This window comes from Callospermophilus lateralis, unplaced genomic scaffold (assembly GCF_048772815.1).
Source record: "Callospermophilus lateralis isolate mCalLat2 unplaced genomic scaffold, mCalLat2.hap1 Scaffold_124, whole genome shotgun sequence".
NCBI classification, from domain to species: Eukaryota; Metazoa; Chordata; class Mammalia; order Rodentia; family Sciuridae; genus Callospermophilus; species Callospermophilus lateralis.
The window spans coordinates 3,640,002-3,666,026 of NW_027512424.1; the positions used below are offsets into that span (position 1 = coordinate 3,640,002).

At 35.9% G+C, this 26,025-nt stretch overlaps 1 pseudogene; it reads left to right on the forward strand.

The window, feature by feature from the left end:
* Window positions 1-26,025, forward strand: part of LOC143387065 (coiled-coil domain-containing protein 102B-like) — a 193,009-nt pseudogene that overhangs the window by 83,498 nt on the left and 83,486 nt on the right.

The window sequence follows — 26,025 nt, forward strand, 5'->3', positions numbered from 1 at the left end:
AGAAGCTCATCATTTTCCTGCTGTCATTGTTATGGCACTGTGACTTTTATAAGGCTATTTGATAGTCCTGGTCACTTTCCTGTACTGGTCCTACACTGCCTCTCCTCAGGGTCAGCAGCCTGGTCTCCTCATGTCCCTACATATGGTTCATCCTGGTTTCCATCCAGCCCGTCCCTTTATTTGACCTGGTGGCCAGCACTGGAGGCAGGGAAGAAGGGGCGAGTGGAGGCCCCTCCTTCTCCCATCCCTTTTACTCTGGGAGGTGACCACCTGTGGGATGGGGAGCCAAAGTAAAACAGGTATTCTGGGCAACTCCAAGGAGACCTGTCGGCTTCCAGACGAGAGCCACTTAAACTTTTCTCACAAATGATTTTGAATTCTGGTCATATGTAATCACCCGAAACAAAATTTCAAATAGCACTCAAGTTTATCCTTTGACCTTTATCAAATATTCTGGGGAATTCTTTCCTCTCCCAAAAATGTCTAGAACTTTTCTGTAAAAGGTCAGGTGAGCAGAAGATTCTTACATAATCGATCCATAGACATTGACATTTGTTTTTGAATTTGGACAAATGTTCGCGTTGAACTCTGGCTCACTGACATATTTGAGTAATCGATCTTTTTAAGGGACTCACACTTGAGAAATATTCTTCTTCTAGAAGAGAAAACTTCAACTACAGATATACAGTCATACCTAAGTGCACTTTCAATGTTGTTATCAAAACTAAAATTGTATTTTTTGTAAAGCATCCTAAGCTTTTAACCTTACCAACTAAATAAAAACACATTAGTCATTATCTATCTATACATTACAGTGGGAAAGCATTTTTTTTTGTAATCAAGAATGTTGTCTTGGGCTGGGGATGTGGCTCAAGCGGTAGGGCGCTCACCTGGCATGCGCGGAGCACTGGGTTCGATCCTCACCACCACATAAGAAAAAGTAAAATAAAGATGTTGTGTCCATTAAAAACTAAAAAATAAATATTAAAAAATTCTCTCTATATATAAAAAAGAATGTTGTCTAATTCTGCAAGAATGTAACTGAAATTTTGGAAGCAGGACTCTGGCACTGGTGAGAAGGTCAGCAATTAATGTTGCTGAGTAATAATTCATTGTGTATGTATACCATTTTTTATTTATCTATTCATCTACTGAAGAATACCTAGGCTGGATCTATACTTTCCCTCTCTATCATACACTCCTGCTCACTACTCTGTATCACAATTGAGATTCTTCCTACAAGATTGAGAGAACTGATAGCTATGGACCTCTCCAGTCACTTTGGCTGCATAAACGGGTGACCTCTGTGACAGTATCTTTTCTTCCTCTATGTCTTGTGTTTCCTATAGACAGGAAAGTTAAGCCTAGGACAGAGATCTCCAAACTCTGCTCCACTGACATGTTTTGGTGTTGCCCCATGAACATAGGACAGTTGGCAGTACTCTGGGCTTCTACCTTTGGGATGCCAGAGGACCTCTTCACCAAGAGTTTGCTAAATGTCTCCTTCAGGAAAAACCATCCTGGGTAAGAGTTTTTGATGGAAAAACTAGATTACACTGAGGTTAAATTTTATTGAGAATAATGAATGGATTACAATGACACCTTCCTGCTTCATATTCAGAGAAATACAATGATTCCTGTTAGTGAGGCCGAATGTGAACACTTGGTTAAGATGTGAGCTTCAGCTTTCTCAAATATAAAACTGTACTCAATTTGAAATTAGTGAATGATTTGTAGGATAACCTTGGATATTATTGTGTTCTTCAAAAATAGTATCCAATGATTTTGACACTCATTGGTGATCTTTATGTGAAGTAATTAGCATTATCATAATTGGTAGTTGCAAAATTTCTAGTTCTACTATTATGTTACATTAATTAACAAGCGTTCTCCTGCCTACTTAAATTAATTTTTCATTATTTTTCTCTTTTTCTGTTGAGTAATGTTATAGACTTATGAGTGAATCTTTTCAATCTGTTATTAATGAACAATTATCTTCTGTGGTCTAGTATTTGTGCCCCCAAAGTTCACAGGCTGAAATCCTACCACTCGGGGGATGGTTCTGGGGTGAGGCTTTTGGGAGGTGATTAGTTCGAGAGAGAAATGCCCTTTTGACTGGGATTAGTATCCTTATAAACCCCCAAAGTGCTGGCTGGTCCCCTCTGCTCTGAGATGACACAGGAAGAAGCTACCATCTATGAGGCCGACAGCAGACATTCACCAGATGTGAAACCTTCCTTGATCCTGGACTTTTCAATCTCTAGGATTGTGAGAAGTAATGTCCTATTGTTTTATAAAGTACCCAGTTTGTGGTAGTTTGATATAGCTGCTTGAATGGAGTAAGAAACCAGCTGTCTTTTGGATTCTCAAATTGTTCCAACTATAGCCATATGAAGCCCTTTTAAGTTGAAACTGTTTTTGTTATATTTACCAATTAATCATTGAGTGCTCAGTTGTTTTAGGCACAAGGATATTCTGGACTCATCTGTATTTCTTGCTTCAGGTTCGGAATCAAGTGTTTCTCTAAAGAGTGCTGGTTTATCTTATTGGAAATATTGGGTGCTAAACATCTTCATTTCCTTGATTTAATTTAATTCATGTTGGAGTATGTTATTATTTTTCTCTGTCATGTGTTGGTTTTATGAGAAGTATTTTCAGAAGCTGAAAGATTTTCTCATTTTGTTTTCTGTTTTTAATAGCTTCGTACAGTTGCTGCGTTCCTTTTTCTGTCATGATAAAGTAGTCCATCAATTTGCTTGGGTTGTCATTACAAAATGCCAGAGACTGGGTAGCTTAAGTGACGGACATCTACTTTGCAGCTCTGCAGGCTGGAGGTCCAATACCAAGGAGCCTGCAGAAGAGCTCCCTGCACTTCCTAAGCCCCCTCCCTGCTCCTTGCAGCAGGTGCTATCTCATCCTCTGGGCCTCAGGCCCGATTCTGTCTTTCTCCACGCACAGTGATGGTGATATCACTTCTTTTGCAGGTAGTTCTCCCTCCTGTGTTTCACCTTCTATCCACTTCCCACTCACTGCTCCCAGGTGGTGTCCAGAAAATGTTCTGCTGCTCTTGGGTATTTATTTCCCCTCTAGGTACAAGTCAAAGCTCCAAGTAGATTAAGTCTCTTCACTGGGTTTGCAGGTATGGACTACCAGTAATTTTACTTCTTGTCATTCTCCGTCTTCAGAGACTGTGGTGAAAAGATTGAGATTTAGGCTCTGATCTGGTTTAAACTACAGAGTTTCAAAAGGATACTATTTTTTAAAAACAAAGACAGTCATCTATGTTGGTTACTGAATATAATTTAAGAAATGATTTATTTTACTATTAGAAAACAGATATCTAAGTAACCCATAGAACAAATAAAGAAATTTAATGGAATTTAGGACTGAAAGAAAAAAACATTGAAATGTTCAGGGATGCCACAGAGCTCAGGAACATCATATAAAATACATCATTGTGTATATTAGCATGAGAAAGTGCCTCTCATCTCTCAATTACAGGGAGTATGAATAACCTAGAACCCAGGTTGCTGCACCCTGAAACCCAGCCGGTGAGACTCTGCTTTCCACAGGCTACTTCTAGCCCAAGGAAGGTAGGCTAGCCCTGGCAGGTGCCAAGTCCCTCTGACTCTAGACCTTGATGGCCTCACCCAGCTTTGCCTGGACTGCACCAAGTCTCAGAAGCTTCCACCCTTCCTTTGTCCTCCTTCCCTTCCTTCCATTTCTCCTGACTCAATGCCAGTCCAGAATCAGTTTGGCTTCTCTGCAGGCCTCCCAGTTATCTCTCCAGTGTTAGTCACAGGCCTCTTACTAATGGATGCATTGCTTTTGAAATCTCATTGTACAGTTGCTGCTTGGAATACTCAAAATCACCAAATAACAAAGACAGAAATGTTAATGAGCCAATAATTATCTACTTAAGAAGTTAGTAAAAGGATGTTGAAAAAATATCTGGAGAATGCTGAAAGATGAAAATAAAGACAATGCTAGGAATGAATAAAAATACCAAAAAAAGTTTCACTAAAATAGCAAAGCCAGAAAATGGTTCTTTGGAAAAAGTCTTAAATGGAATTTAAGCAATGTTAACTAAGAAGCTATAATTAGAAAATATTAGTTTCTAAAAAGAGATATCCTTTTATACAAAGCAGAGATTTAAAAGATGATGCTAATAAAAATAAATCTATGTGGAATAAATTATTGACCAGAAAAATAGAACTTATCCAATATAACTTACCTTTGCCTGAATACATTTATAGTAGTAAGTTAATTGAATTAAAAATTGGTAAATTAAAGCTTTTATCCCAATAAAACTCCAACATTCTAATGCTTTATGGTTATGCTAAATAATTTATTGTAGGTAATTACAATTGTATTCATATAGAACATAGAACATATTCTAGAGTAGGGAAAAGAAGAAAAATATTTTTCAACTCTTTTCATTCTGTTAGTTCAACTGTAATTCTGCATTCATAGAAGCATAATGAAAGAAAGGAAAGTTACAGTTAAACTTACACAAAAACACAGGGCAAACTATTAATCAAATACAAATAGTATTAATATAAATCTAGTGAATTTTTAAAAAATTTCTTTGTTACAAGAATGGAAGCTATAATATAATATTCTATCATTTGTTATGTGTATCACCATACTCAACAGAGTAAAAGCAAAATCAATTATGTACTTATCTTAAAAGCACTTGCTGAGACAATTCATGATTATAGAGAAAAACACTTTAGCACATTTGGAATCAAAATGAACTTTTAAAAGCTGATGTAGAGTAGCAAATTTTAGATCAAATAATTTTATTTACTGTTGAAGTATTAGAAGCATGCTATCACTTTAATTTAAGCTGGTACTTTGAGTCCCAGCTATTTCAATAAAAGAAGACAAATAAATCATAAGAATTGGAAAGATGCAAAATTACAATTATCAAAGATGATGTAATTATCTATTTAGAAAGCACAAAGTCATCTCCAAAATATCATTTGTAGTTTAGAGATGTTATTGGGTATAAGATAAATTGTATGTATGTATTCAATAAAAATATGTGTGTGTGTATATATATATATATATATATATATATATATATATATATATGTGTGTGTGTGTGTATATGTGTGTGTATATATATATATATATATGTATATATACATATATATGAAATTCAGTAGTATTTGTGTACCAATAGTTAAACCAAACAAATAACATATTAAACCCAGAATCAGAACACACACACATACAGAAAACTGATTTAGCAACAGAGTTGTCCTTGTTAACTCAGTGCTACGTAGAGAAACCAGTAAAAAGGGCTTAGTTTAAAGATCAATGAAGTCAATTAACTTGTACAATTTTAATCTCTTTTATGAACAAACAATTTTGACATAAAATGCTTGTGTATTTCTGATTTAATTAACAAGAATATTTTAAATTTTTCACTATGTTTTTGTTGAAAGAGTTTGTTAATATATGTCTTTAGGGAAATTTCCCTCCAATCTCAGATCTTACAAAAACAACATGTTTAAAATGCAAAATTGGTATGCTGAGTCATTCTTGGCAAAGCTGTAAGATACAAGGTGATGAGTTACAGAATACTCAGAATTTTGCCATTATTTCATTCTATCTTGTAGCATCATCCTAAAGCTTTATTTCTGTTTACTATCTTTTCTCCTACTACTTACCCCTTTGTAAATCAGTAGAAATAGTTTTCTTGTCACAACTCAGTGTTAATAATTAACTTTGTATTTTAGTCTGAACCATGAGAGTAAATGTAATCAGACAATAATACTCCTATCTGAAATGGTGTCAATTCTTTAGAATAAAACACACATATGGATTAGCATGAGACTGTCTCAGCTAAGTATCATCAGGTTCATGTGCTTCAGTTTCTGGGAGTGCTCAACAAAACCTCTGAGAAGCCCTTTCTGACAACATTGGTGGCAAGATAGCTTGTCTATTTTTTTTTAAATAAGTTTTTAGGAGAGATTTTTGAAACAAAAAATATCTACTGCTCGTGCTTAATTGCAACGTTCTTGTAATATATTCGTTTCCTAGTACAGATCTGCCAAGCATTGTGTATTTGCTTTTCCTAGGAGTACAACACACTTGAGGTGATAGTTAGTGCTGGATAAAATGAAGTCCACTTAGAGATTACCTGACCTTAATTTCTGGTTCCTATAATCACTGGAACAAATCTACATTTTACAAGCTCCATTGTGTTTCACTTCCCCAGTTCTGTACGTACTGATTGTGTAAAATTTCACACTTTCCCACATTAATCAGAGATTCACTGTAGCACATCACTGTTCTGGACAAAAGCCCTACTTTCCTCATTGGTTTAGGTTGAGACTTTGCTCTTGTTGTTCTCTAATTCTCATGTTTAGGGATAATAGCATCCTGTTTATTTGAACTTTTCGCCTAGTTCCAGCACTATGTGTAGATGATTATTAACTTCTACACGGAAATGGAGACGTTATGTGGGTATTAACTTTTGTAACATCGCTTAGGTTTTGGAGATATGGCCTGATTGTTGCAAAATCAATGAAATAAAACACAAGTTAGTGTTTTTACCTTGTGAAGTTGGTGAGTTTTATTTTTCTGAGCCTAGTCAAAGTCTCCATAAATGCACTTCCCTTTGTTATCCTAAAGTATAACATACTGACTTATTTAGAGATAGATGTGCTTTTAAAAGTTTGTTTGTATTGTTTTTGATTTATGTTCAATATCAAATGCATTTTGGCCTCACTTTTATATTTAAAATCAGTCCACATGTGTTTCAAACTAGTAAAGCAGTTTTTACTTTTACAAATTCTCCAAGGATTTAAAATGAAATTAAAGTAACTAAAATATATGAGATGTCACATATCACTTAAATCATTTATTGTGCTCTTGATTTTTGCTCAAAGAGGAAGAGCGATGCCACTGGGCTATATTTAACTATAGACAGCTTGGAAGTAGACTTTTCATTTTGAAGGGAGTTTCTGCAATTCTTATTTGTGATTCTAAAATATGCTTAGAGAAAGAAAGTTAAAAGACACAGGGGGTGACTTCAATAATATGAATCAAATTACATTTGACTTGCCAGACTTTTGAATTGACAGAAACTTTCTCTCTGTTAAATTGTTTGCTGGCAGAAAGAGACAGAATAAAGAAGAAAAACCCTTAAACATGTCAAAACAAAGCCAAACGCAAACAAAACCTTTCTTATAGAGCAACCCAGTGAATTGAGAATATGGTTGTTACTGTTGTAAGAGGATATGCTTGCATCTATCTGTTAGCATCAAGTGCAGGAATATAATTGAAGAACTTTAGAGGAACTGTGCCTGGACTTCTGGCCCACCTTGGTACTGTCTGTTGATTCTTGGAGCCCCAATGTTGCAGGATTATTGTTAGAATAAGTAATACCTACATAGCTCTTTATCAGGAGTCCAGTAAGAATGACAACCTCCTACTGCTAGGACACAGGAAAGCATCCTTCCTTTGGCCTCTTCCCTATAAAATCACATGTGCAATGAAGTCTTATGTCTGATTTATGAAATGAAATGAAAATTCTGAGTATTTGCACATTCACTATTGGACATCCACATTGATCCTAACTAACTTCCTCCAGCCTACAGAATGCCATATAGTTCATTTTCTTAGGATTTTTTTCAGTTGGTCAGGATTGTTTACAAAATGATTGTCATTTGGATAAAGCTTGATTAAAAATTAATACACTATTTTGATCTGCCAGCATTTGAATTGACTATTGAGATGTTTTGTTTTTTAGAAAGCAAAGGTATCAAGCAAGAACCACCACTGGAAATCAAGTATAGATGAATGTTTAGAAAATGCCCAATAGTCTATGCTTAGGAATAATCAAAACATCTCATTTTCACAACTCAAGTGATTGTTCGATCCACACTTCCTTTTAGTGAATTGGGGTCTCTTGTTCAATATGCTCACCTGATGTTCTGTGATTCGACAGGAAATTCAAATCTCTTTCTTGGCTGCTTTGCTTGTGAAGCTCCACCCTTGAATTTGTTTTCCTGCTGTTTTGACTTATACCTTAGACTTCTCCTATGGCCTTCTTTCATCACCCAGATGATGCAGCTCTTTCCCAGAGCACGCAGGAATTTTTCCTTTCTTAGAAACTCTTCAAGTTCTACTTATGCATTTATTTGTATTTTGAAAATGTTATGTTCAGTGTTTTTCTTTTAGTTTCTGATCTATAAAAGAGACTCAATAAATATTGGATAAAGAAATAGAAAGGCTGGATATTTATGTATTTTTTTCACTGTTTAATATGTATAAAATTAAAGATCACTAAATCAAGACTTATTTCAGAGCTTATAAGAATATACTTTTACATTAAAATGTTCAGATAAGATTTTTCAATATTTTCTATTGAATCATCTGAAATTCATATAACAGTAGAATATACTATTAGTTAAAATTATAGGGTTAGATTTAAAATATTTTAGGATTTTCTCTTAGTCATTAGAAGAAAATTAGTGGGATGCCATTTCACTTAAAAAATTCTTGGAATTTTCAAAAATAAACTATGAAAACATAAAATAGTGTCTATTTTTTCATTATTTTAACTTGCTTTTAGATGAATGCTCTTAAGATGATGGATTTTTCATGTGATTCTTGGAAAATAATATGACAGATCATTTTACAAAATGAAAATTAAATAAAACTCCTATACTTTCGATGATGTTCTTATTTTCACAGGACCTTTAACTTTTATATGGATCATGAACAGATATTAAATGATGGGCACATCTATTCAGATTTATTAAAATCTAAAACTACCTGCGAGGGCAGGGCCGCCCGGAGCAGCTGCGCATGCGCCGCAGGGAGAGGCCAGGCGCGCGCCCTCTGGGAGCGGCCGTCGGGGAACTTTCCCTAGGGATCCCGAGGCCGTGTCCGCCTCAGTCTCTCTGGTACAGGCGCCCCGTGGGAGTTTCTGGTTGGAGACTGGTCACTTTGTCCTCGGGTCCCCGGCCCCCTTCCACAGCCGCCGAGCTGCGAGGGGACAGCGCTGGCTCCGGGGAGCCGCTCCACAGTGGCGTCGTGGCCGGACCGGGCCGCCGCCCCCAGGGCGCTCTCGCCGGGTCAGCTGTGTGCACGCAGCTCCGCGGGCTTTTCTGTAATCGCGGTTCAGGGTTCCTTCGCCTGGCCCGAGGGAGGAGTGGCCCCCAGGGAAGGCGGTGCCCAGGGCTGGGCCGCGCCGCTCTGCCTCCGCGCTCTGCCTCCGCGCTCTGCCTCCGCGCTCTGCCTCCGCGCTCTGCCTCCGCGCTCTGCCTCCGCGCTCTGCCTCCGCGCTCTGCCTCCGCGCTCTGCCTCCGCGCTCTGCCTCCGCGCTCTGCCTCCGCCCTCTGCCTGGGCTCCTCTCTGCCTGGGCTCCTCTCTGCCTCCGCGCTCTGCCTCCGCCGGCCCGAGGTTCTGGGCAGGTTCTGCAGCGCTCTTCACTACTGAGCTATCCCTGCTTCCCGTTATGGGTCCTTGGGGTTTCTGTCTTCATGGTAACGGTTTTTGCAGGTTACAGGTGTCCGGAAACTTGGCCCTTCTTCCAGGCCCTCGGATGTGTTGACACTCACTTGTTCATAGTAGTCCCTAAGGTCCTTTGTCACTGGCACCACTGGAAGTCTGTCTTTTCCTTTATGATTTTGCCGGTTCAGGCCCGTTTTCTTCCTGTTATCCTGTCTAAGGATTCATCAACTTTGTTTATTTTTCTAAAACCAACTCTTGGTTTCACTTACGATTTGTGCTTCCTTTTCTTTCCTTTTTTCCTTCAGTCTCTTTCATTTATTTCTGTTCTGATCATTATTATTTCCTTCGATTCATTTTGAGTTCGGTTTGTTACTTCTTTTATAGTTCCTTAAGTTATGTTGTTGTTTATTTGTAATCTTTCTCTTTCTTTGCTGAGTTGCTAATAGCTATAAACCTCCATCTTAATATGGCTTTTGGTGTATCAGATAGGTTTGGGTATTTGATTTTTCCATTTTCATTAATTTCAAGAAATTTTTGAATGTATATTTTGATTTCTTTATTGACTCATTGGTAAGTCAGGAGCTTGTTTATTTCATACACACACACACACACACACACACACACACACAATATTTAAATTTTACTATTGACTTCTAGTTTTATTCCATGGTGGCCACAGAACACATGCAATGTTTTGATTTGTTGTGAACTTCTTGAGACCAATTTTTTTTTTTTTTTGGTCTATCCTGGAGCATGTACCTTGTGCTGATTAGAAGAATATGAATTCTGGAGCTGCTGGATGCAGTGTTCTGTTAGGCCCATTTGGTGAATAGTGTCACTTAACTCTGATGTTTGTTAATTTTTTTAACTTAACCCTCTTATTTATTGACTTTTTTTTTTGTCTAGGTGTGTCTGTTGATGTGGGAGGGGTATTAAAATCCCCAAATATCATTATATTTGAGTCTGTCTATCTTTCCCTTTAGGTATAATTGCATTTGCTTTATTTAATTCTGTTATTGGGTACACATATGTTTCTAATTATTATTTCCTCTTATTGAATTGATCCCTTTGTCATTATGTAGTGCTCTTGTTTTCTTTTACAGTTTTGGACTTAAAGTCTATTTTATCTGCTGTAAATACAGCTACACTTCCTTGCTTGCGATTTGCCTTTGTATGGAGACTCTTTTCCCAACCTTTTATGTTTAGTCCATGAGTGGCTCTTCTGGTAGAGTTTCTTAGGGGAATGCATGCTTGATTCTTTTTAAAATCCATTTGACTGATCTATACCTTTTGACTTAGGAATTTATTTCATTTACATTTGAGGTAACTAAGCAAATATTTACCACTTTCTAACCATTTTAATTGTTTTGTATTATTTTGTATATTATCTTTCCTTTCCATCTTATTCTTTATTTTTGCAGCTTCGTAGTTTTCTTCAGTGATAAGGTTGGATTCTTCTCCTTCTTTTGTATCCACTTTGCCAATGAGTATTTTTAATATGATTTTATGATGGTAGTTATCATCTTTTCATTTCCAGATGTTGAACTTTAAGCATTTCTTATAGGGCCTGCCCAGTGATGATGAATTCCATCATTGGGAATGGGAATTTCGGGCAAAAAGTCAACAGTTTTTGTTTTTCCCTTGATACGTTTAATAGACAAATAAGGTCCAAAGTTAGTAACATGAGACAAGATGATAGGAATGTTTACATAGGGCTTTTGTATTTTACTCAAGTTTTCAAACAAGTAGAATTTTCTTTTTAAAGTTCCTTAAATGAACATGTCCTGAACATTTTGTGTGTGTGTGTGTGTGTGTGTGTTTGTGTGTGAGAGAGAGAGAGAGAGAGAGAGAGAGAGAGAGAGAGAGAGAGAGGGACATTGCTGTCCATCACATGCTGCTTCTTTGTGCTCTTTTGACAATTACATGTGTCACATGCTGCTTCTTTTTTTTATCTGTGTTTAGCTAGAGAGAATACAGGCTGAAAATACATTGGAATGGGACAAGAGAGAGTTACTAGAAACTGAAAAACAAAGATTGGAGAGAGAAAATAGAAGGCTAAAGGTCCAGGTGAAAGAAATGGAAAAGCTCCTGGACAGGAAAAGCAGATTAAGTGAAAGTTTTCAAGGTCCTGATTTCAAGACATCCTACAGTGAACTACAGGAAAAGAACAAGGTAGGGACCTCCGGGAAGCACCTATTCCCTCCTTCTGTGCTCCCCTCTGACGCCTGGGCACCTGCTGCCTTCACCATCCACGCTAAGTCTTAACTTCCCATTTTGCCCTCTAATAAATGATAGCTTGAACTTTTCCTCATTTTGATAGATAGCAGTAATATTCAGATGAAACATTGTGACGAATTTTGGATGAAGATATTAAGAAATAACAAGTCCTTCTTTTTGATAAATAATTTACAGATGTTTAAATGTACTTTCAGTGACAGAAGTATAGTTAAAAATCTGTGTCATTGACTATCAATTTGCTACCAAATACATACTACTTCTATTTTTTCCTATTAAAACATCTATAGAATGTTAATGTTCAAATCTATTTTTCACTCAGTATTTTTAACAGTTTGAAAAGTGAATGTATAAGTTCATGTTTTTGATTTATATAACTAATTCATACTCATACAAACTCTAAGAGCAAAGTGACCAGAAAAATTTAATTTGATGTAACTGTTCAGTTCTTTTATGATTGTAAGGATGTATTGCTCATGACTTGACAATACAAATTTTTAAAGCCAAATGTCGTTGTCAGTGATCATTAGTTTGTATGATACAGACTCATGAACCATCTTAATGGCATGTGACATACTGAAATACATATAACTAATAAATCTATAGAGAATTATTTTGCAGATTTCTACTTCTAAAATCACACAATATTTTATCATTTATAGAATGTGGTTTCGTTATCCAAATTTGTCTTCCTATTTGATTCATTGAAAGAGGACAAGCATTTGTTCATGTATTTTCTGTGTCAGCAACTGCTCTAGAGGGATAATGGGAAGATGAATGGATCACTGTCCCTCTGCAGCATGAGTTTGGAGTTTACATAGGGACACACATACATAATTGATAATCAATGACTCATTGTGTTTATTGCTAAGAATGAAGTCTAACTGAAACATAGATGAAGAAGAAATACATTCTATTTAATTGTGTTTAATTGTGACATCTTTCTAGTTATGCAGAAATGTCACAACATGAAATGTGCCAGTTAAGAAATATGAGGGTTAACAGGGACTCTTAGGAGCAGTCATAGGTGATGTGTTCTTTCATAAAGACCCACTGTAGCCAGATCTGCACTCTTTGGAACCAAAGAGTGCAGATCTGGCTACAGGCGGAAGTTGGTGACTGTGAGTATTTTAGAAGACTCAGACCTTCCAAATCAGTGGGTGTGCTCATCATTTAAAATATTGTACAATTGCTTAAGTTTATATTATGGTGATGGTAACAGAGAGTTTTGGTGAATTTTACTCTCTTCATTAAGAATTCAGACTTACTGCAAAAAAACCAAAAGAGGAACCAAAAGAATTACTTTTCATGTAGCAGTTGCTGGTCAAAAGCCTTGGTGCCTCGTGGAAGTCCAAAATATCAATATTTATATGTCCTGAAATGTTAAATAAATCAGAATTCTCCAAAAACATACCAAAGTCCAGGGAATAATGTAGATTCAGTTGTAAAACAAAGCCAGACTGTAGTTTTAACATCAGCACAATAGGATGGCTTGCTCGCTCTATCTATCTATCTATCTATCTACCTACCTACCTACCAATCAATCATGAGTAGGAACATCATATCTGTTTCTTCTCTATACATCCCTGTATGTGAGTGTGGACCACATGAGGCTTGTGTGTAGACTCATGTACGTGAGTACTGTGTCTATATGTGTGTATGAATGTTCTACACAAGTGAGTGCTGGCAGGGGAGGAACACTGCAGTAAACATCACACAATTATTGCTCTCTCAAAAATATATGAGGTTTCTTACCACATGACATTTACATCTACTCACACTTGCTGAATGTCTGTGGCTGACTGAAACTGAAACTACTTGCTTCTTATAGAAATCTCCATATCAGGGATGATGATAGAGTTTGTAGACTGCTTGCCTCACATGCACAAGGCCCTGGGTTCAATCCCCAGCACCAAAAAAAAAAAAACAAAAACAAACAAAAAAAAAAAACCCAAAACCCGAAATCTTCATATCAATGAATTTTTAAAAATATTTGAGTTTTATTAATCTTAATGTTCAATAAAATTTTTATATATCCCTATAATTCAAAAAGCATATTTCACCCTGTTTTTTTTTTTACTTTTTAAATTTAGTTTAGTGTTACAGGAAATGTTTTAAAAATGTCAATGTTTTAGAAAACATACTATTGTTTTAAAAATGCCTCTCAATTTTAAATTGAACTACTAATTAAAAAAAATATTATTCTTCATGTGATATTATCTCTTTAATGTCCATTTGGTAATTGCTTTAATAGACTATCTTTGAGTAATTTTCTATTTTTTCAATCTTCTACAATTTACAAAAAATAGTGGCACAAAGAACTTTTCATATTGGGAAATCATCATTCTAGCAGTAATTAATTTTAAAGCATAAACCACCACTATATTTTTTTGTAGAAAAATCTTTGCATCTTTTGATTCCTTGTGAATATTGGAAATAGTGATACTATTCTGTTGTCAGTGAAAGTAGTAGTAGTGAGGCATCAGAGAACAATGACTCACACAAGAGAACTTTGGAGGCAGTATTGAATACTCTTCTCAGAATACAGCCCTCATTTTATTTATTTATTTTTTAAAATTTATTTATTTATTGTAATTTGTTGTATATGACAGAAGAACACATTTCAATTTATAGTACCCATATAGAGCACAAATTTTCATGTCTCTGGTTGTATATAAAGTAGAGTCACACCATTCATATCTTTATAAATGTACTTGGGGTAAAGATGTCCACCTCATTCCACCAGGTTTTCTATCCCCCTTCCCCATTTCTTCCCGTCCCTCCCCTTTGCCCTATCTAAAGTTCCTCAGTTCTTTCCATGCTCTCCTTCCCATCCCCATTATGGATTAGCATCCTCATATCAGGGAAAACATTTGGTGTTTGTTTTTTTGGGATTGGCTTACTTCACTTAGTATAATATTCTTCAACTCCTTCCATTTACATGAAAAATGCCATGATTTTATTCTCTTTTAATGCTGAGTAATAGTCCATCATGTATATATACCACATTTCTTTATCTATTCATCTACTGAAGGACATCTAGGTTGGTTCCACAATTTGGCTATTGTGAATTGTGTTGCTATAAACATTGATGTGGCTATATTACTATAGCATGCTGTTTTTAAGTCCTTTGGGTATAAACTGAGGAGTGGGATAGCTGGGTCAAATGGTGGTTTCATTTCCAGTTTTCCAAGGAATCTCCATGCTGCTTTCCATATTGATTACACCAATTTGCAATCCCATCAGCAATGTGTGAGTCTGCCTTTCTCTCCACATCCACGCCAACATTTATTGTTGTTTCTATTCTTAATAGCTGCCTTTCTGACTGGAGTCAGATGAAAAAGTAGTTTTGGTTTGCATTTCTCTAATTGCTAGAGATGTTGAACATTTTTTCATATATTTGTTGACTGATTGTATTTGTTGATTGATTATATATCATCTTCTGAGAAATATTTGTTTAGTTCCATGGCCCATTTATTGATTGGGTTATTTGTATTTTTGGTGTTAAGGTTTTTGAGTTCTTTATATATCCTAGGGATTAGTGCTCTGTCTTGTGTATGTGTGGTAAAAATTTGCTCCCATTCTGTAGGCTCTCTGTTCACCTCACCGATTGTTTATTTTGCTGAGAAGAAGCTTTTTATTTTGAATTCATCCCATTTGTTGATTCTTGATTTTATTTCTTGTGCTATAGAATTCTTATTAAGTTTAAGGTCTGGTATAGTGATGCTACCTGCTTCACTCTTCTTGCTAAGGATAACTAGCTATTCTGGGTCTCTTTGTTTTCCAGATGATTTTCATGACTGCTTTTTCTATTTCTATGAGCAATGTTATTGAGATTTTGATTGGAGTTGCATTAAATCTGTATAGTATGGCCATTTTGACAATATTAGACATTTAGGGTTTTGTCACAATATACAGAAATGGTAAGTTTAATTATTATATATAATATAAATATGTTTACAAAAAGTTCTACAGTTTTTGATGGTGGACAGAGAACTGCGGGTGAGGTGTAGGATGAGATGGTGAGGGGGTAGAAGGTGAGGATATAGAGTTATTAGATCTTAGAAAGCATGAAAGAAGAATCTAAAGAAGTTGGTGAGTAACAAAAGAAGAGACAGAAAGTGATTTGGGGAGACAAGTGGGAAGACAGTAGAGTACAAAAAACAAAGAAACATAAATATTAAGAAAAGTAAGGGTTGTGCAACTGAAGTGATTCTGCAATCTGTATATGGGGTAAAAATGGGAGCTCATATCCCACTTGAATCAAAGTGTGAAATATGATATATAAAGAACTATGTAATGTTTTGAACAACCTACAATAAAAATTAATTAAAAAAAAAATTCAGGTCATGACTGACATTTTAAAAAACAAAATGGATCCAGTTTACAATAGAATATGAAGTATCAAAGTACATACTTGCAACATTGTTTCATGAAATATATATTTGTGTGCGTGATTGTAGGTTCTGATTCATGATGTAAAATGTACTTGTTACTGTGGGGGGTCAGGATCACAGAAGTCTGAAATACGTTGGCTTTCCAGACCCTTCAGGCTGAATGAGGGAAGGTGAACTGGGAGCGGGGCACTTTGTCTAGCAATGCACATATTTTGGGCCAGTGGTTGGAACTCAGTTCCTTCTAATCTCTGCCACAGATTCATACAGCCCTGGTACAAATCAAGGTTTAATCATGGTACTTTTCCATTCTCCCAATGAAACATCATGCAATTGCTTTAGCCAACATTTTTGGTAAGTGTAGCCAATGACTGGTATCTAAGCATTGGATAGGTGAAGATGGGAGACACCATCCCCCACATATGAGTAATTGCCTTTATATTTAAAGCCTTTAAGAAGGCAATTTCATAGCCTCCTATGATTGGTAATCCAGTACTTTAAGAGACCTGAGTGTAGGTGAGCCCTCTGGCAACAATGTGATTTCCTCTTTCTGTAGTCATAGCATATCTCTTCTGCTGGCTTCAGAAAAACTAGAAAGAGCGTGGAGCAGGTGGAATCACCTAAAAATTTAAGGGAGATCAGTAGAGTAGAGGAAAGGGATATGGGAGAGGGGAAGAAAAGGGGAAAATACTGGGAAGAGACATTGGCCAAATAATATTATTAAGTTGTGTATATGTATTAATATGTAACAAAACCCCCTGCCATTATGTACGACTATAATGCACCAATAAAAAGTATGGAAAAGAAAAAAAAAAGAAAAGTAAGTAATGTAAAAATAGGAGATAAAAGAATATACAACATCACTGTAATATACTATTCAGACTTCCCAGTAGTACCCTATTCTTGAAAAGTACTTGGTTTCACAAATGTTGGGGATATGAGGGTGGGAGGAGAGGGAGGGAGGGGGGAGGGGGGAGAGGGAGGGAGGGAGAGAGAGAGATATCTCGAAGGAAGATACAAGGATTGTTTTGGTTGGATATAAGTATCTTTCCAGCTTCCCTTCATATGCAATAGGTGGGGTTCTCTGTTGTTTCCTGGTATCTCCACCCTCAGAATTATGAAAGTTATTAGGGTGGGAGGGTTGGTCTCAGGGGTATGGCTCCTGGAGGTGAGGTATATTACTTGTAGTCCCTGATGGGAGACTGTACCACAGAGACCTTCTGTGGAGCCTGCTTGTGTGATATGGGTGCTTGGTCTTATCTCTATATCACTGTGGACCTCATAATTCCTGGTCTCTAATTTAGTCTCTAAACTGTATCTCACTCATGCTCTCCTTTTCTAGTTCCCAATCAGGAACCTTTCTCTCTGGAGATCTTGTGGGATGAGCTCTGGGGGCTGCACACCTGTCATGGAGAGCTGTTTTATATTGGGCAGTCACTGCATGGAATTAGTGGCTGCCAGGGAGTGGGGGGGAGTTCCCCAACTTGGTATCTGTCCAGCCAGTGTTCCAAACAAGGAGTTGACCCAACTAAAGATGGTAACAAAGGTGTCCCAAGATGAAAACAGCTGCTTTCAGTGATAGGATGTTGGGTCGGGTGGGGCTAGGCTGTGGCGTTGAGCCATGTGTTCAGAGATGCAGCTCTGTGGTGTGCAGTGTTGTGGCTGATGGTTGCTTCCAGATCCTGTATGATGTCCCTAGGTTTAGGCAGGCTACCATGTGTAGAGGACTATGGCAGCTGTAGAGTCCCAAGATGGAGGTGACTAGGGGAAATCCCACATTGGTAAATGGGGGTCCACCCAGGATGGAAGCTGGAGTTCCTGAGCATGGGTAGTGGCCAGGTGTCCTGTATGGGAGCAGCTGTTGGAAGTCCTTTATCACTTGCAAAGAAACAGTATTCCCACTACTTGAATCCTAGTTCTCGAATGACACAGAATGCAGCCTCCCTTTAGCTTGCAATCTTGAATCCGCCTCAGAGCCCTCATTTTAAATGATAATAAGAATGTTGGAGAACTAACTTTATAAAAACATTAGTAAATCAAGGTGTATATTTTAAATAGAAAACAATTGGGTATACTTGAAACTTTGGATGCACAGGCATTAGGAAATTATGTTGGTGATGCATGATTATTAAAATATTAATTTCATGCAAAATATTTTAGAAATCTACCTATACTTATGAATATACAGAAATAATCCTATTGGAATAGTTGATAAGATTTAGTATTTAAAAATTTTTCAGTATATTTCATAAAATCTGAACTTAATAATCTAAACTCTCTTTTAGAAAATGTTCTTACCTTTCGTTTAAGATCCAAGTGACTAAAAAGTTTAAGTATATCAAAAATTGTAGCAATATAGAAAATGGTGTGTACATGTCACATTGTGGTGTGAAAAGAAACTACTAATGCTATTTTTTAGCTCTTGTTTTTTGAATTTCTATGCTATGATTATAATACATATTTATTATGTTGGTACAATAGCATGTCTATATAATAGAATAAATGTATTTTAAAGATTAACTTATAATATTATACAAACATAAAATGAACATGTCAGTTATTTTACTTAACTCATTACTTGACAAAGGAATCATTAAGTTATCTGAATCAGTTCAAAGGAGATTGTAAATATTAGAAATTGAGGCATAAAAGGATGCTGAAAGAAAAAAGTGCTTAACAGATGAAAAATTGACTCTTTGATAGTATGTAGTAAGGTACGATGTCAGAAAAAAATCCCCTGCAAGTGTATGGATGAGATTAATTTGCATTGCTATGGATTATCTATATATTGTATACAATAAAGCATAAAGATATTCAAAGTTCCTGGGCTATATAAAATCAGCAAATACTACCTGGAGGAATTTATTAGACACAATTACAAGAAATCTATATTGAGCATCTCAAAGTCGCTCATAATTTTTCTTTTCTTTTTTTTTTAATTAAAAAAATTTTAGTTGTTGATGGAACTTTATTTTATTTACTTTTTTTTATGTGGTGTTAGGAATTGAACCCAGTGCCTCACGTGTGAGACAAGAACTCTACTACTGAGCTACAACTCCAGCCCCTCATAATTTTTCTTGATAATTATTTGATATTTGTTTAATAACCCTTTATATAGTAACACATCAACAAACCCTTAGGGAGTGTTACTTTGGACTAGGGATGGGCAAATATTTTTTTGTAAATGTCAAGATTGTGAATATATTAATATAAGTTAGGCCATATAATTTCCTGTTGCATTTTTAAAAAATCATAAGCTTTTAAATATGTGGAAAATATTTTTCATTCATGAGAGGTATGCAGAGAGGTCTGGAGCGGAAATCTGTGTGAGATATAGCTGCAGAACCCCTGTTCAAGACCAGAAGTTGATAACATTGAATGCCTGGGACGGGCCAAGAGGGACCATGTGTGACAGAGCCAGGTGCACCTCAGCAGGGTCAGCAGCACTTCCATTTTACACACTTTCTTTCTCACAGTAGGCTTTAAAAACAGCCAAGGAATGAAGGAATTTGTAGTATAAGGCCAGCCATAAAGTGGTACCTGGATCATAATACTGGAAGAAGAAGTTGAACGGCTTTTCATAGATTTGCTTTGAGAGGAAAATGGGCTCTAGAAGTCAGTATGAATGGATACCCAAAGCTAACAGAGTGGACAGGCATAGACAAAAGGGAGTTTCAAGAACAAATGGTAATCCTGGAGTTAAAGCCAACCATTTTTCCCAGGGTGTGGGGCAAGGAAAAAAGAATCTTGGGTCTTTGGCTGCTCAGATCCTAGAGTCTTACACTCGTACCCTCATTTTCTTCCGGTTATTCACTTTGAGCTTCCAGGACAGAGAATAACTGTGAGAAGACAAATCAGAAGAAAGAAAATAACCAGTGGGTTTTGTGACCACTAGAGAGAAGAAGACATAATAACCAAAATGCATGACCTAATATTTATCAAGACAAGTCCCAAGGTTTGGGTAATGCAGATCAGTAGAATTGCAACTCTCAGCCGTTAGTTATTTTTGATATGATATCTATGACAAATGCTGATTTGCTTTATTCCATGTAGACCTCTATCTCTTGCATTTATGATACCATAATTCTTCTGTTGATGCATACTCTCTTTCCCTTCTATTACGAATTATATTATTTTTAAATGAGAAGTTATTGGGAAAAAATGGTCAGTATTCTTGTGGGTAAAACTCTGTGAACTAGTCAACGTGCCTCTCATGAAATGATTTGGAAGCTTGTTTTCTTAGATGAACTCAGCTACTGAATCTCTTCATTTAGGTCACATAATGGGTCACTTTCAGAAAGCTAATGCAGCAGGGCAGTAATTGATTGTCTAAGGAAAATGATGAATTAATTTAAAAGTTGAAAGCCTGTCAAATCAGTTCCTAATTGATGTGCTACTGATGGTTCCAGATTCAAGGAATGACATTATATTTACTTTGTTCAGTAACTTTGGCTTCAAATACATTTATTTTGTTTTGTAAAATGTTTAATATTAAAACTCAGTCCCTACTGCAGTGTTTGTCATATGCTTATAAATGTGTCAAGTGGATAAGTCCATTCATGCATTTATACTTCCATTTTCATTACATAAATGTGAATATATATCTTAATCTTTAATTCCTACATCTCCCATTTATTTGCATAACAAGGCAAATTCTATAAATCTTTAATATTATTGGAGTCTCATATTATCCTTTAAAATTTCTATGTGTACCAGACAAATGATATGGTGTCCCATATCAATTTAAAATGCAATTTTTGACATTTTAATCATTCATATTTTGTTTTATAATTTCATGAAATTTCACAATATAAATTATTACATTCAAGTACAAAATGATGTCTTTCTGCTTTTGATATGACTAGCATACTAAACTAGCAATAACCCACTATTTATTAAAGCATGATTAGTAATTTGCATAAAATTGATTTTTTGATTTAAAGGATAAGAAAAATATTTACATTTCAAGTTAAGAGGTCATAAAACTGTAGTCACAAAAGTTTTCTTTTAATTTTTTAAATTAAAACTACATTAATAAAAACCCAAGCAATTTGAACCGACCTGAACCATTTATTATTTTTGACTTTTTACTCAATTGAAATCACAGAACATAAAATTAATTATTTTAAACTGAAAAATTAGTGACATTAACTACTTTCACATTGAGTAACCACCACCTCTACCTAATTCAAAAAGCATGTTTATTGCTCCAAAAGGAACCCCCCAGGGAGCTGTATGGACCTGCTCCTCCTCCCAGCCCTGGCAGTCACCACTAATGGCATTAAGCCCACTTTTGCTTGCATATTGGCATTTGTACACCTTCTATGCAGAAATTACACTTAAACACTTTGTGTGTATTGGGCTGTTTGTAGTTTTTCTGTTGAATTATATGAATTCTTCATATATTCTGAACACCAAGCTATGGTAAGATATATGACTTGTGAACATTTCCTCCCAGTTTTATGCTATATTTTTACTTTCTCAGTAGTGTCTTTTAGTGAATGCTGTTTTGCATTTTGATGAATCCCAATCTATTTTTTCCTTTCATTGTTTGTGTTTTCTTATCTAAGAATCCATTGCTGAATCCAAGATTTATCCCTATGTTCTCTTCCAAGACGTCTGCATTTTTTCCTGTTATATTTAGATCATTGATCCACTTTAGTTAATTTTTGCATATGGTGTGAGATTGCACTATAGCTATTATTTTGCATGTGGATATTCTGTTGCCTCAGCACCAATTTTTGTACAGTTTATACTTTCTGCCTTCAAATGATCTTGGCATCTTTTAAAAAACAATTTGCCCATAGATGGATAGGATTATTTCTGGATGCAATTCCATTATGTTGGCATATGTATTTTTCTGTGAGTACCTACACTTTTTAGATTGTTATTCATTTGTTGAAAGTTTTGAAATCAGGAAGTGTTAAATTTTCCAGTTTTTGCTCTTCTGTTTTCAGTATCATTTTGGAAATCCAGCCCTGTTAAAAATTAATGTGAAAACATTTGCCATTTGGTTTTTTTTTTTTTTTTGGAGGGGGGGGATTGGCTAACTTCACTTAGCATTATCTTCTCCAACTGCATCCATTTACCTGCAAATGCCATTATTTTATTCTCTTTTATTGCTGAGTAACATTCCATTGTGTATATATGCCACATTTTTTAATCTATTCATCTACTGAAGGGCATTTAGTTTGGTTCCACAGTTTAGCTATTGTGAATTGTGCTGCTATAAACATTGATGTGGCTGTGTCCCCGTAGTATATTGTTTTTAAGTCCTTTGGGTATAGACCAAAGAGAGGGATAGCTGGGTCAAATGGTGGTGCCATTCCCAGTTTTACAAGGATTTTCCATACTGCTTTCCATATTGGCTGCACGAGCTTGCAGTCCCACCAGCAGTATATGAGTGTGCCTTTTTCCCCACATCCTTGCCAACACTTATTGTTGTTTTTTTTCGTAATAGCTGCCATTCTGACAGGAGTAAGATGGTATCTTAGAGTAGTTTTGATTTACATTTCTCTAATTGCTAGTGATGATGAACATTTTTTCATGTATTTGTTGATTGATTGAATATCCTCTTCTGAGAACTCTCTGTTCATGTTCTTGGCCCATTTATTGATTGGGTTATTTTTTTTTTTTTGGTGTTTAGATTTTTGAGTTCTTTATATATCCTATAGGTATAAGGTGACTGACTCATAGTTGGGAGTCCTGGGTTGGGAGAGGGAGCATGGGCGGAATAGATAAACTCTAGATAGGGCAGAGGGGTGGGAGGGGAAGGGAAGGGGCAGGGGGTTAGCAATAATGGTGGAATGTGATAGACATCATTATCCAAAGTACATGTATGAAGACATAATTGATGTGAACATACTTTATATGCAGAGATATGAAAAATTGTGTTCTATATGTGTAATAAGAATTGTGATGCATTCCACTGTCATGTATTTAAAAATAAAAGCAATTAAAAATAGAAAATAAAAAATAAATTTTATGAAACAAAAATATTAATGTGAATCTGAGGATCAGCATTGTCACTTTTGCAAACAAAGACTGGTGGGATTTTGATAGGGACTGCACTGAAGATGCAGAGTACTTTGGGGAGTACTGATGGTTTAACAATATTAAGTGTTCTTACCTGTGAATATGGGATGTCACTTCCACTTATTTTAGCAATGGATTATCATTTTCAGTGTATAAATTTTCACTGCCTTGTTTAAATTTATTTCCACATAATTTATTTTTTAGGATGGTACTGGAAATAGGATTTGTTTTTTAATTAATTTTTGGATGGTTCTTTGCTCAGGCATAGAAGGATAAGTAATTTACATGTGTTCACCTGGTTCCCTACAACTTTGCTGGATTTGTTTATCAATAAGATATTTTTAATGGTCTTTTGTTGGTTTTCAGTTGTTGTTCTTGGTGTTTTCCATATATAAGATCTTTATCAGTGAGTAGGGATAGTTTTACTTCAGCCTTTGCAGTTTGGGTGTTTTCTTTCCTGGGGTCTCTGGCTAAAATCTGCCATTACTGTTGAACAGCAGAGGTGGAAGCCAGCTGTCTCAGGGAGACAGCTTTAAGGCTCCACTGTGGATTATTAGGTCAGCTGTGGGTTTTCATATGTTGCTCACTATGTTGAGAAAATTCCTCCCAACCTTTTTTCCAGTTTATTGAGGATTTTCTTTTCTCTCCTTAGGGTGTTGGACTTTGTCCAATGCTTTTTTGCATCAACTGAGATGATGATGTATTTTTTCACCTTAATTCTATTAATGTGGTGTTCTCTGGTAGGTGTTTTTTTCTGTTTTGTTTTGTTCTGCAGTGCTGTGAGTGAACCCAGGACCCTGTGCAAACCCAGCACACTCTCTACCAGTGAGCTACATCTTCAGCCCTGATGTATTTAATGTGATTGATTTTCTTACCACCCTGGCATTCTTGGATGTATCATATTCACTCATAATGTAAAATTCTTTCAAGATGTTGCTAAATTTTTTTTGCAACTATTGTGTTTAGGATCTTTACATCATTCATAAAGTATGTTAGAGGTAGATTTATTTCCTTGTGTTGTCTGACTTTGGATCGGGTAATGTTGAGCATTAAAGGACAAGAAAAGATGCCACAGAGATTTCTTACCATATTCAAGTTGTTTTTTTCTGGATGCAGTGATTCCTTGACTCTGGAAACCTGTGACTGTGTTCCAGAATTCCAACACAGTTGATTGCACCTACTTCCCTTAATTTTTATACGCTTGAAGCTACCTACTTTGCCATATTTTGCTGGCATCCTGTGGCATACATTATTTGTCTTAGAAAAAACTGGATAAATATCTCCAAAGCCTCTGTATGCTTTCTGTTTACTTAGGCCACCTCATGATTTAGCTGGAATTTTTGTATAAATGACATTGCCTTTAAAAAAATATATTTTCCTCTGACTTTTTAAAGATACAGCATCTGGTATTATGATAATCACAACTTACTGTGACAGAAATCAGTGTGATAGGTTTTGCTCCTTATTAAGTTCAAATAATTATATCTATTAAAATTGCTATAGCATGCAGTGATTTAACCTGGAATGCGATACATAGTTGTACATATAAAATTCACATCATTGAGTTTCACTTAAATTTACTGATTTGTGTGTTTGTGTACTACTCTTCAATATGTTAGTTTTGTTTAAATGGACCTGTATGTATTTATCTAGATCAGATTTGTAATATGGCTGCTGTAGTTGGCAATCATTACATGTTAGGTAATGATTGATGGTTCATGGTTGCTCACACTGGAATAGAACTGAGTGAGGTGGTGCATACCTGTAATCCCAGCAACTTGAGAAACTGAGGCAGGAGGACTGCAAGTTTGAGGCCATCCTCTGCATCTTAATGAAGGCCTCAATAACTTAGTGGGACCCTATTTTAACATAAAAAGTAAAGAGGGCTGGGAATGTGATTCAGTGGTAAGATGCCCTCTTGGTTGAATCCCCAGTACCACAAGTAAATAAATAAGTAAATTGTATGCACTGGAATCTCCACAGTGACTAATTTGAACAGATTGCTTTTACCCCATCTATGTGGCACCAAAGATAAATTTTCACATGGCAGAAAACAAACAAAGAATGACTAAAGAGAAGAGGAGAAAGAAAGAAAACAAGTGGAGGAAGGAGGGAAGAAATGAGAAGGAATAAAGGAAACAAAAAGTAAAGGAAAGTGTAACAAAAGAAAAATAGAGCAATTAAGCAAATACATTATAGGATCTGTTTTTGTAAACTTTTAAATAAAAGTTTAAACCATTTTCTTCTCAGAATAGTTATTTCCATCAATATGCCTTCCTTCCCAAATGTTAAATAAATATCTAAATTAAATGTGAATTATTCCTTACTAGACATGATTGCCCAATGATGTAGAGCCAGTTTCTCCAAGTCATGCTTTAACATATTTTTGTTCAAAAGGTAAAAACATATGCTTTGGGAGACTATGTTAGATATGAAGGAACCTCACGTTATTTTGTCACTAAAGTGATGCCACCATTTCTTTTCAGTAGATATAGAATGTGGCTGAAAAAACTCTCATTCCAAGTTTATTAGAATGCAGTATATTTTAAAAAATGGTTGTTGGTTAGTTCAGAGGTTGTGAAGTCAGTTCATAAGTCAACCCACAGAAGTCAAGGCCTTCCAGCTATGTGCAGGTGTTCAGCTTCATTTTTGATGGTGATAAGTACCATGATAGCCTGAAAATAAGACAGGGCTAGCTGAATATAGGGGCAGTAACAGTGCATCTCCAGGGACTTAAGTAGCTTCTGAACCTCAGCAGCTTCTTCAGTTACTTTGTGATACTTGGCATTCACTTTATCTTTCTTTTTAAATAAGACTTAATTGGAAAAAACCCAGATAAAAATTATTTTGGGGAGGGGTGATGCAGGTAAATAGATTACTTTGTATA